We start from the raw sequence: 13,298 nt of genomic DNA on the forward strand, positions 1-13,298 counted from the left end.
AAAAATGCATTGAAAATCAATGTATCTTTAGGGCTTCAGAACCTTGTATCATAAGGAGAGAACAATTTGGAAGGACATTTTAGCAGCGTGTTCTGTCGTCTGGCTATCTCTTGAACTGGAATAAGTATTTCTGATAATTTAAACACGACAATTGTAGTATAAATAGTTAATTAATTTTCTTTCTCAGCTACTACTATGAAAATAAGACAAAAATTCCAATGAGATAGAACTATGCACAACTAGAATGACTAAATTAAAAAGACTGGAAATGGCAAGTTTTGGCAGGAATGTGTAGTAATTAGAGTCCTTCTTCCCTGCTACTGTGAGTGAAAAATGGTACATCCACTGTAATAAACACGTAGGCAGTTTCTTAAATTGTTAGCCATACACCTATCATATGATCTAGCCATTGCACTCCTAGGTAATTACACAAGAGAAAAATATATGTCTATTCCAAGACCTTATATGAATGTTCATAGCAGTATTATTCATAATAGCCATAAATTAGAAACAGCTCAGCTGTCCATCAATAGGTAATGGATAATGGATTAATAGAATTGAGTTATATACATACAATATACTACTTGTCAGCAATAACATGCAATGATATTAATGAATCTTAAAAGAATTATGCTATGACACAAGCTAGACAAATGACTGCATAATGTATGACTCTATATATGAGATTCTAGAAAAAGCAAAATTATAGAAACAAACAAAAAAAAAATAGCTGAGTAGCTTCCAGAACCTAGAAATTTACTACAAAGAAGCATAAGGAAACTTTCTGGGATAATGGACATAGTTTATAGCTTGATTATGATTTTGATTATATGACTGCATACATTTGTCAAAACTCATTGAAATGTGCATTTTTAAGGAGCAAATTATATTTTAAATAAATTATACCTCAAGGATTAAAAAGTAGACAATAGCTTTGGATTGTGTATTTTCTTACTAAGATAGTAAAAAATCAGATTGTAGTCTCTAATAATGCTATAGAATGTGGGGTGAAGTAAACCTGTGACAATTAACCTGATAATAAACAATGCTGCTTTTTGTTCTTCTTATCCCCTAGTAATAAGTCAGGTAGTCAAATAGTTAAGGACTCACCTCCAGTTTCCAGTTAGGATGTTTGGTAAGCAGTGGTTTTGCTGTAGATTTCAAGAAAGACCCATTAAGAAAGAGATCAAGGAAATTGGTATGAGGTGGAATTACATTGTATCAGTAATAGTGTGTGCTTTTTTTTTAAAAAAACAAATATGGGCTTAACTGCTTATTAATCAATTTAGTGGATCATGGCAATTTGTTTTCATTTTTAAATAGAATAAAGGAGAATTGAAGATGTAAGAGTACATCTCAAGTAATAAGTATTATTTTGAACTTTTGGCTTATGTGTTTGTGTGTTTATACATATGTATGTATATATATATATATATATATATATATATATATATATATATATATATAGCCAAGCAGGACCCTATGAGGTCTTCCCAGAATAGACCTCCATCCATGCCCTTTGCCTGCCTTTTGTATGTAGAAAAACTTCAAAGAATAAATTTAATCAGAGAAATGAGAAAATGCAGAAAGAAAGGAAAACAGTCAAGCAAGAAAAAAATAATAATACTTTAGCCATTAAAACGTTAAGGACCCTTAGTTCTCCTCAAGGACTGTCTCAGATTATTCTGAAATGGCCAGGTCTGCATTCTTCATGACCATAAACTATATGGTGTGCTTTTATGAGGTGCTAATGAGGCAAGGAGAATTTACATCCACGAACTCATTTGTATTCTATTTGGGCTTAGATAACTAGGGACTAGTACAGACTTTGCAGCACTTCCTAAATATCTGCTGGTTAAAACTCAGAGTTAATGAGCTTATAAGGACTAACCTAAAGACTTATGACCAGCTGCATGGTGTGATATGAAAGGCATCATGTTAAACATTATTCCCCCTCAAAAGTCTTCTTTTGAAGTGCAATTATTTTTGAGGAGACTACTAAGAATATTTGATAAAGAGAACTTTATTGGTAATTATTAATATATTTGATGCTTTCTTTTTCTGGAATAGAAGAGCAGTAAGTGTAGCAGGAAGGCACTTGATATCTAAGACAAATAAAAAGTCTGGCAAATATTTTTAAAATGGTAAGATGGGCTATGGCTTCCCAGGTGGCTCAGTGCATAAAGAATCCACCTGTAATGCAGTAAACAGGAGATGCAGGTTTGATCCCTAGATCAGGAAGATCACCTGGAGGAGGGCATGGCAACCCACTCCTGTATTCTTGCTTGGAGCATCTTATGGATAGAGGAGCCTGGAGGGCAACAATCCATGGGGTTGCAAAGAGTTGGACATGACTGAAAAGACTGAGCATGCACAAGAAGGGCTCTATCAAATTTCACTATCACATAATTTATTTTTTTTATACAGATCCAGTTCTAGAGAACTGTTCAATTTATTTTCCTGATGACCAAGTGATCTTTTCTGTGACTCATAGTCATACCAACCAGCTATCTTTAAGCAAACATATCTGTTTTTGATTACAAGGGGAATTGGGCACAAGTAGATTATCCATGTACCTCTATCCAACCTCCATCCCACTCATCCAACTGGAAATATTCTGAACCATCTATGACATCTGTATCTCTATCTCTATCTCTGTCTATCTACCTATGAATAGCAACACATTCCCATTACAGTTGGAAAATGAGCTTCCTAACAATTAAACACTGAGTTGGGTCAAATTTTTCTAATGACATCCAAATGTGTTCTATAACTTCATTCTTTCACTCTATTATTTGAGATAAATGAAAATAAACACTACTGGCATGGAATAAGAATTGTTTGAGATTCTAGTCAAACAAACAACACTTTGGCTGTTTCTGGCTTATCTTATTATAACAAGGCCAATTCAATTTTTGAAAATTGTATATTATTGGATAGAGTTGGTGTTTATCTCCTGAGTTAAAAGTAAGCATTATGATGTGTTCCTCTCGATGTCCCTATCTCTAAATGACTTTAAGATAACCAATTTCACTGATTCCATGGTATTACGCTAGCTAAGAGATGGCAACCCGTTTTCCTAAAGTATAAGCTCCTTTAAGGCAAGGAGTAGATCTCTGTCTTCTTTGAATTATCAGTGCCAAGTACAGTGTCTGGCACTGTGAAAGGGAACAGGAAATATTTTTATTTACTTTTGTAACCAAAACTTTAATCCCAAGAATTCTCACAAAGCATATTACAAATGACAGCATGAAAAAAATATTGCACAGTAACTCAGAGTTCTGCTCTATAATATACCTTTAAATTCGCAGGACGTTTGGTAACTTGAGTAGTCTCAAATGCTTAAATAAAGAATGTCACAAAGAGCTGTGTATTCATATACAGCAATCACAGAAGGAACTTAAGACCTAAAGCAAACTAGCTTTCTAAAAACTTCTTAGATTCTACACCAACGGGACAACCTTTGATCCAGTGAAAAGACTAGTAGAATTTTTCAACCTCTAACCTAGCTTAAGGGTGCAGTTTTAATTTTTACCTGCTGGCTCTGTGTTCACAGCAGCTTTTAAAGACTGCTTGCTTCACTGAAGCTGCATACCATATCCCAGCTATCAAAAAGTCTCACAATTTTTGCTACTTTTTGTTTCCATAATATTAAGCATCACACTTTAGCTGAGTTGGAGATAGAGGTTTATTATCACTTTATGCCAGGCTAAAATTCTAAGACACTTCAATTTTGCTTAAGGATATGTTGTAAAGTAACAGTTCTTGATATTATATGCCTCATATGATCCATTTCAAACCATAGAGAATTATACCTTGATGTGTCACTGTTCCAACAGACAAACACATGTGAACAGCTAATTTTTTTTAAATGCACCAAACCTGTGATGTCTCAAACAAAAGTTGGATTTTCTGTCAAATTAAGTTATTTCCTATACACCACTCCTCTTGAAAACTGGTCTTCTATCTCTTTTCATTTGACCTAGATTGGCTACAAGACCTAGAGAAAGATTGGGATGGCTTATGAATTCTCTTCTGGGACAGTGATCTCTCTATTTTTTAATTAATTAATTAATTTTAATCGGAGGCTAATTACTTTACAATATTGTAGTGGTTTTAGCCAAACATTGACATGAATCAGCCATGGGTGCACATGTGTCCCCATCCTGAATGCTCTCTCACATGCCTCCACATTCCATCCCTCAGGGTTGTCCCAGTGCACCAGCTTTGAGTGCCCTATTTCATGCATTGACCTTAGACTAGTGATCTATTTCACATTGGTAATATTATATGTTGCAATGCTATTCTCTCAAATCATCCCATCCTTGCCTTCTCCCACTGAGTCCAAAAGTCTGCTCTTTATATCTATGTCTCTTTTGCTGTCTCACATATAGAGTATTTGTTGCCATCTTTCTAAATTCCATATATATACATTAATATGCTGTATTGGTGTTTTTCTTTCTGACTTATTTCACTCTGGATAATAGGCTCCAGTTTCATTGACCTCATTAGAACTGATTCAAATGCATTCTTTTTAATAGCTGAGAAAATTCCATTGTGTATATATACCACAGCATTCTTTTTTCTCTTTTCATTTCATTTATTTATTTTTATTTTAAATAAAGTAATTAGCCTCTAATTAAAATAAATAAATTTAAATTTAACAAAAAATCATTTGTTCCTTATCTGAAATTCACATTTAAATTTATTTATTTTACTAGGAGGCTAATTACTTTGCAACAAACAGTGTCAGACTTTATTTTTCTGGGCTCCAAAATCACTGCAGATGGTGACTGCAGCCATGAAATTAAAAGACACTTACTCCTTGGAAGGAAAGTTATGACCAACCTAGATAGCATATTCAAAAGCAGAGACATTACTTTGCCAACAAAGGTGCGTCTAGTCAAGGCTATGGTTTTTCCTGTGGTCATGTATGGATGTGAGAGTTGGACTGTGAAGAAGGCTGAGCGCCAAAGAATTGATGCTTTTGAACTGTGGTGTTGGAGAAGACTGTTGAGAGTCCCTTGGACTGCAAGGAGATCCAACCAGTCCATTCTGAAGGAGATCAGCCCTGGGATTACTTTGGAAGGAATGATGCTAAAGCTGATACTGCAGTACTTTGCCACCTCATGCGAAAAGTTGACTCATTGGAAAAGACTCTGATGCTGGAAGGGATTGGGGGCAGGAGGAGAAGGTGACGACAGAGGATGAGATGGCTGGATGGCATCACTGACTCAATGGACGTGAGTCTGAGTGAACTCTGGGAGTTGGTGATGGACAGGGAGGCCTGGCATGCTGTGATTCATGGGGTCGCAAAGAGTCGGACACGACTGAGCAACTGATCTGATCTGATTGTATTGGTTTTGCCATACATCAACAGGAATCCACCACGGGTGTACATGTGGTCCCCATCCTGAACACCCCTCCCACCTCCCTCCCCATACCATCCCTCTGGGTCATCCCAGTGCACCAGCCCCAAGCATCCTGTATCCTGCATCGAACCTGAACTGGTGATTCATTTTTTATATGGTATTATACATATTTCAATGCCATTCTCCCAAATCATCCCACTCTCTCCCTCTCCCACAGAGGCCAAAACACTGTTATATACATCTGTGTCTCTTTTTGCTGTCTCGCATACAGGGTTATCATTACCAGCTTTCTAAATTCCATATATATGTGTTAGTATACTGTGTTGGTGTTTTTCTTTCTGGGTTACTTCACTCTGTATAATATGCTCCAGTTTCATCCACCTCATTATAACTGACTCAAATGTATTCTTTTTAATGGCTGAGTAATACTACATTGTGTATATGTACCACAGCTTTCTTAACCATTCGTCTGCTGATGGACATCTAGGTTGCTTCCATGTCCTGGCTATTATAAACAGTGCTGCGATGAACATTGAGGTACACGTGTCTCTTTCAATTCTGGTTTCCTCGGTGTGTATGCCCAGCAGTGGGATTTCTGGGTCATAAGGCAGTTCTATTTCCAGATAGGAATCTCCACACTGTTCTCCGTAGTAGCTGTACTAGTTTGCATTCCCACCAACAGTGTAAGAGGGTAAGAGGTTTCCCTTTTCTCCACACCCTCTCCAGCATTTATTTCTTGTAGACTTTTGGATAGCAGCCATTCTGACTGCCGTGAAATGGTACCTCATTGTGGTTTTGATTTGCATGTCTCTGATAATGAGTGATGTTGAGCATCTTTCCATGTGTTTGTTAGCCATCTGTATGTCTTTGGAGAAATGTCTGTTTAGTTCTTTGGCCCATTTTTTGATTGGGTCGTTTATTTTTCTGGAATTGAGCTGCAGGAGTTGCTTGTATATTTTTGAGATTAATTATTTGTCCTTTGCTTCATTTGCTATTATTTTCTCCCATTCTGAAGGCTGTCTTTTCACCTTGCTTATAGTTCCTTTGTTGTGTAGAAGCTTTTAATTTTAGCTAGGTCCCATTTGTTTATTTTTGCTTTTATTTCCAATATTCTGGGACGTGCGTCATAGAGGATCCTGCTGTGATTTATGTTGGAGTGTTTTGCCTATGTTCTCCTCTAGGAGTTTTACAGTTTCTGGTGTTACATTTAGATCTTTAATCCATTTTGAGTTTATTTTTGTGTATGGTGTTAGGAAGTGTTCTAGTTTCATTCTTTTACAAACGGTTGACCAATTTTCCCAGCACCACTTGTTAAAGAGACTGTCTTTTCTCCATTGTATATTTTGCCTCCTTTGTCAAAGATAAGGTGTCCATAGGTGCGTGGGTTTATCTCTGGGCTTTCTATTTTGTTCCATTGATCCATATTTCTGTCTTTGTGCCAGTACCATAGTGTCTTGATGACTGTGTCTTTGTAGTAGAGCCTGAAGTCAGGCAGGTTGATTCCTCCAGTTCCATTCTCCTTTCTCTAGATTGCTTTGGCTATTCAAGGTTTTTTGTATTTCCATACAAATTCTGAAATTGTTTGTTCTAGCTCTGTGAAAAATACCATTGGTATCTTGATGGGGATTGCATTGAATCTGTAGATTGCTTTGGGTAGTATGCTCATTTCCACTATATTACTTCTTCTGATCCATGAACATGGTATATTTCTCCACCTATTAATGTCCTCTTTGATTTCTTTCACCAGTGTTTTATAGTTTTCTATAAATAGGTCTTTAGTTTCTTTAGGTAGATATATTCCTAAGTATTTTATTCTTTTCTTTGCAATGGTGAATGGAATTGTTTCCTTAATTTCTCTTTCTATTTTCTCATTATTATTGTATAGGAATGCAAGGGATTTCTGTGTGTTGATTTTATATCCCGCAACTTTACTATATTCATTGATTAGCTCTAGTAATCTTCTGGTGGAGTCTTTAGGGTTTTCTATGTAGAGGATCATGTCATCTGCAAATAGTGAGAGTTTTACTTCTTCTTTTCCAATTTGGATTCCTTTTATTTCTTTTTCTGCTCTGATTGCTGTTGTCAAAACTATGTTGAATAGCAGTGGTGAAAGTGGGCACCCTTGTTTTGTTCTTGACTTTAGGGGAAATGCTTTCATTTTTTCACCATTGAGGATAAAATTTGCTGTAGGTTTGTCATATATAGTTTTTATTATGTTGAGGTATGTTCCTTCTATTCCTACTTTCTGCAGAGTTTTTATCATAAATAGATGTTGAATTTTGTCAAAGACTTTCTCTGCATCTATTGAAATAATCATATGGCTTTTATTTTTCAATTTGTTAATGTAGTGTATCACATTAATTTATTTACGGATATTGAAGAATCCTTGCATCCCTGGGATAAAGCCCACTTGGTCATGGTGTATGATCTTTTTAATGTGTTGTTGGAATTGTTAGAATTTTATTGAATTTTTGCATCTATGTTCATCAGATATTTTTCTTTTTGTTAGAACATCTTTTTATTTTGTCAGTGCAAGAATTTTTTTTTCATCGTGTGTAGACTTTTTGATAGCAACTATTCTGACTGGGGTGAGATGGTACTTCATTGTGGTTTTGATTTGCATTTCTCTGATAACGCATGGTGTTGAGCATCTTTTCGTGTGTTTGTTAGCTATCTGTATGTCTTCTTTGGAGAAAGGTCTGTTTAGTTCTTTGGCCCACTTTTTGATTGGGCCATTTATTTTTCTGGAATTGAGCTGCATGTGCTTCTTGCATATTTTTGAAATTAATTCTTTTTCAGTTGCTTCACTTACTATTATTTTCTCCTATTCTGAAGGCGGATCATAGAGGACCCTGCTGTAATTTATATCAGAGAGTGTTTTGCCTATGTCCTCTCTAGGATTTTTATGGTTTCTGGTCTTATATTTAGATCTTTAATCCATTTTAAGTTTATTTTCATGTATGGTGTTAGAAAGTGTTCTAGTTTCATTCTTTTACAAGTGGCTGACCAGTTTTCCCAGCACCATTTGTTAAAGAGATTGTCTTTTCTCTGTTGTATATTCTTGCCTTCTTTGTCAAAGATAAGGTATCCACAGGTGTGTGGATTTTTCTCTGGGCTTTCTATTTTATTCCATTGATCTATATTTCTGTCTTTGTGCCAGTACCATACTGTCTTGATGACTGTATCTCTCTCTTATCCCATCTCTAGAAAAGGATCTGCTCCAGCAGTGGGAGAAGCTTCTCCATCTTGGAGATCTGTGTCCAAGGTGGAGGACTCCTCCTCTGATAATAATCTCAAAGGTGGTGACCCTAAGAAGGAGGTAGGCCATGATTTTGACTCCTCTTTCCACCATTCGACAGTTATACTTCACTGGGCAGCCACACAGTTTTCCCCCATCTAGTTCTCAGACAGCATCAGCTACATTGTGGGGATCTTCAAACTCACCAAAAGCAAAGCTGGGAGGGTTCCAAGCAACCCAGACCCTTCAGAGTGGACGATAATTGTCAAAAGCTCGCTCCAATTCAGACTCGTTACCTTTTTTTCCAGGATTACCTACATAAACTTTACAGTCCAATGGATAGGAATCATGATACATTTAGAGATCTTAGGTTAGAAATGCGGAGGTACAAATCCATACAACCTAAGCTAACTTTTCCCAGTTTGTTCCCTTCCACCTGGCACTCCAGGATCCTCTCACACGCCCAACATCCACGAAATGTCGAACCAACTCCTCCTTGCCCTTATTTATATGTTATACATACAGGAGTCACATGATCTGATGGGCTCACCCAGTGAGAGGTGGAGGAGGTCGAGACATAATGACTGCAAGTGCTGTGAAAACTGAGGTTGCTAGGAGCATTCTCTGGTCATACCTCCTTGCCTGTGGAGATGGGTGGTGTCAGGCTTCTGGTTAGGCCTTCTGTTAGGCCCAGAGCTCCCTCAGGGTTAATCCCCACTTGATGACGTCCAAGTTCAGAAATCTTTTTAAATTAACTGCTTCAACTGTTTTATATGAGCTTACAGATGGAGGAAGGGATAAACGGGAATGATCATATATAAAAAATGAGTTAGAGCCAGGAAAGTAGTTTTTGATTAAAAACGTCAGGGAAAAGAGGGCTCTTTTAATTCTTAAGTCACCCACACACATACACAAGACACACATCTAAGAAAAACAAAAAGAGAGAGAGAAAGGAGGGCTATGCATGGTTAATTTACTTCATCAGTACAAGCTGAAATGTAAGCACAGCACAAGTTGAAGTGCACTGTTTTTCAAGAAGCTCTGTGACAAGATGTTGAAATGGAACATGCAATAATGGTAAAAAACAAATGTCAGGGTCATTCAACTGTGCTGCCTTCTCAGCAAGTGGCAGGCCAAGAGAGAGCACTTGAGTCCAGTGTTGCTGGCAGTGACAGAGGAGACCCAGTTTATTGCTATTTATTGTGCAGGCAGTAACGATGATGCTGGATGATTCACTCATGCTGTGGACAGAGAATGGGCTTAGGGAAAGGAGAGGTGGTGTGTTGTGTGTGTATTTCCCATAAGACAATACCACCCCCGCACACTGAATTAATATAGATGTTTTACTTTTCTCTAAACCTAAAGGCAGTTTGGTTCCTTCTTTACTTTTCTCCCAAAGACAGACAGATAGACAAACAAAAAGTGCAACAATCCCCACCCCAATACCTACAAAATGAGTAACTATATCTGGACTTGTGCCTTTCAAGATGTCTCACAAATTGATTGCTCAAAAAGATGAGTTCTAACTGTGAGGCTGCAGAGAGATGTGGCCTTGAATTCCTAATGAGAAAATGCTGCAGTCTTCTTTCAGGAAAAACCTGCCTTGTATGCAGAATGAGGATCAGCAGCCTTTTCTTGTTCAAGTTCCCTACAGAAAGCAATTGAAAGTGAGGGAAGAGGAGCAATCAGTGTTAAGGGGTTTAGAAAGCAATTAACTCTTTCAGGTCCCAGAAACCTTAAAGCCTAATGTCTGATAATAATAGCTCTTTTGCTGTTGGCTCCTGGGCACAAAAGCCTTTCTGTGTCCCCCGTTTCTTATTTTCAAGAAATAGGCTTCATTCAGCCTATATGACCTTCCCTAAATCTCAAAGGGTAGGTTCAAACAGTTGCTAATCATGGGAGGGTGGGGATGGGCAACAAGAGAGGAGCAGTAAATAAACAATAGTGCAACCTTGGGGCAGGGTCCTGATTCCCTTTGAAGGGATTCACATAATAATATCTTTGAGCTATTTTGCAGATACTGAAACTGTGTGCTGCCCAAAAACACAGACCCCAGACCAGTTGGAACCAGGTTGATAATGCTGACTATTAATTACCATACCACCAGCAATCAAAAGAATATCCATGAGCTGATCATGCCCTCCTCTCTGAACCATTAGTATAAAGGTCCTCACTAACCCCTCCGGGTCAAGACACACAGTTTTGAGGGCATTAGATCACTGTGGTCCCCTTTGCCTAGCAAAGCAATCAGTTCAGTTCGGTTGCTCAGTCGGGTCCAACTCTTTGCAACCCCATGAATCGCAGCATGCCAGGCCTCCCTGTCCATCACCAACTCCCAGAGTTCACTCAGACTCACATCCATCAAGTCAGTGATGCCATCCAGCCATCTCATCCTCTGTCATCCCCTTATCCTCCTGCCCCCAATCCCTCCCAGCATCACAGTCTTTTCCAATGAGTCAACTCTTCGCATGAGGTGGCCAAAGTACTGGAGTTTCAGCTTTAGCATCATTCCTTCCAAAGAAATCCCAGGGCTGATCTTCAGAATGGACTGGTTGGATCTCCTTGCAGTCCAAGGGACTCTCAAGAGTCTTCTCCAACAGCAGAGTTCAAAAGCATCAGTTCTTCAGTGCTCAGCCTTCTTCATAGTCCAACTCTCACATCCATACATGACCACAGGAAAAACCATAGCCTTGACTAGATGCACCTTTGTTGGCAAAGTAATGTCTCTGCTTTTGAATATGCTATCTAGGTTGGTCATAACTTTCCTTCCAATGAGTAAGTGTCTTTTAATTTCATGGCTGCAGTCACCATCTGCAGTGATTTTGGAGCCCAAAAAAATAAAGTCTGACACTGTTTCCACTGTTTCTCCATCTATTTACCATATAGTGATGGGACCGGATGCCATGATCTTCGTTTTATGAATGTGAGCTTTAAGCCAACCTTTTCACTGTCCTCTTTCACTTTCATCAAGAGGCTTTTTAGTTCCTCTTCACTTTCTGCCATAAGGGTAGTGTCATCTGCATATCTGAGGTTATTGATATTTCTCCCGGCAATCTTGATTCCAGCTTGTGTTTCTTCCAGCCCAGTGTTGCTCATGATGTTCTCTGCATATAAGTTAAATAAGCAGGGTGACAATATACAGCCTTGATGTACTCCTTTTCCTATTTGGAACCAGTCTGTTATATTTTTTAGAGACTCTTATTTACCAACTTTTTTTTTTTTTACTGTTTTATACTGGTATAAACATTTATATGATGCTATTAATATGAATGTTTTTCAAAAATTCATAGCTATTTATAAAAACTTAAAAAACATTTTGTAGTAATGTTTTCTTGGACTCCAAAATCACTGCAAATGGTGACTGCAGCCATGAAATTAAAAGGTGCCTGCTCCTTGGAATAAAAGCTATGACCAACCTAGACAGCATATTAAAATGTAGAGACATTACTTTACCAACAAAGGTCCATATAGGCAGAGCTATGGTTTATCCAATAGTCATGTATGGATGTGAGTGTTGGACCATAAAGAAAGCTGAGCGCTGAAGAATTGATGGTTTTGAACTGTGGTGTTGGAGAAGACTCTTGAGAGTCCTTTGGAGAGCAAGGAGATCAAATAAGTCAATCCTAAAGGAAATCAATCCTTAATATTCATTGGAAGGACTGATGCTGAAGCTGAAGCCCCAGTGCTTTGGCCATCTGATATGAAGAACTGACTCATTGGAAAAGACCCTGATGCTGGAAGAGAAGGCAAGAGGACAAGGGGATGACAGAGGATGAGATGGTTGGATAGAATCACTGACTTGATGGACATGAGTTTGAACAAGCTTCAGGAGTTGGTGATGGACAGGGAAGCCTGGCATGCTGCAGTCCATGGGGTTGCAAAGAGTCGGACACAACTGAGTGAACTGAACTGAATAATGTTAAAAATATTAAATGTCACTTTTAATAGTCCCTCTGTATAAAAGATTTTACTAACAGATGCTCCTTTCTAAATTTAAAATTTTTATATCATATATATATATAATATTTTTTATATATAATAGTAGACAAATTTATTTTCCTGCTAGCATTTTGTACCCTGCCAGGATCAGTTATATCTCTTGATTGTTTATGATTAATGCCTGACTAATTGGTAGCAGCGGAGAAGGCAATGGCACCCCACTCCAGTACTCTTGCTTGGAAAATCCCATGGATGGAGGAGCCTGGTGGGCTGCAGTCCATGGGGTCGCTAAGAGTCGGACATGACTGAACGACTTCACTTTCACTTTTCACTTTCTTGCATTGGAGAAGGAAATGGCAACCCACTCCAGTATTCTTGCCTGGAGAATCCCAGGGATGGGGGAGCCTGGTGGGCTGCCGTCTATGGGGTCGCACAGAGTCGGACATGACTGAAGCGACTTAGCAGCAGCAGCAATTGGTAGCAGAAAGTAGTATGGTAGGTCCTTTGGAGATTTTCAAACAAGATAGTTGTATAATAAATGTTACTTACGTAATTTTAGCTAGAGATTAAAGGTAGATCTTATTTTTGGAGAAGAACATTTGTTCTCTTCCCGCCTTTGCTTTCATCCATGTGGAGGAAATTCCACTAGTGATCTTTATGAGTGATGAGTTTGGGGAAAGGAACTGAGCTTGTGTGGCTCAGTGATTAATTCATTCTGATGCTACCAGCAGCCCTGTAGGGGCAACATG

General features: G+C 38.1%; 1 pseudogene; it reads right to left on the bottom strand.

The window, feature by feature from the left end:
• Positions 1 to 3,963: 3,963 nt before the first annotated feature.
• On the bottom strand, positions 3,964 to 8,967 carry LOC102270259 (serine/arginine-rich splicing factor 3-like; annotated as a pseudogene).
• Between the last annotated feature and the right edge of the window lie 4,331 nt (positions 8,968 to 13,298).

The sequence above is a fragment of the Bos mutus genome, chromosome X, assembly GCF_027580195.1.
Source record: "Bos mutus isolate GX-2022 chromosome X, NWIPB_WYAK_1.1, whole genome shotgun sequence".
In the NCBI taxonomy this organism is placed as follows: domain Eukaryota; kingdom Metazoa; phylum Chordata; class Mammalia; order Artiodactyla; family Bovidae; genus Bos; species Bos mutus.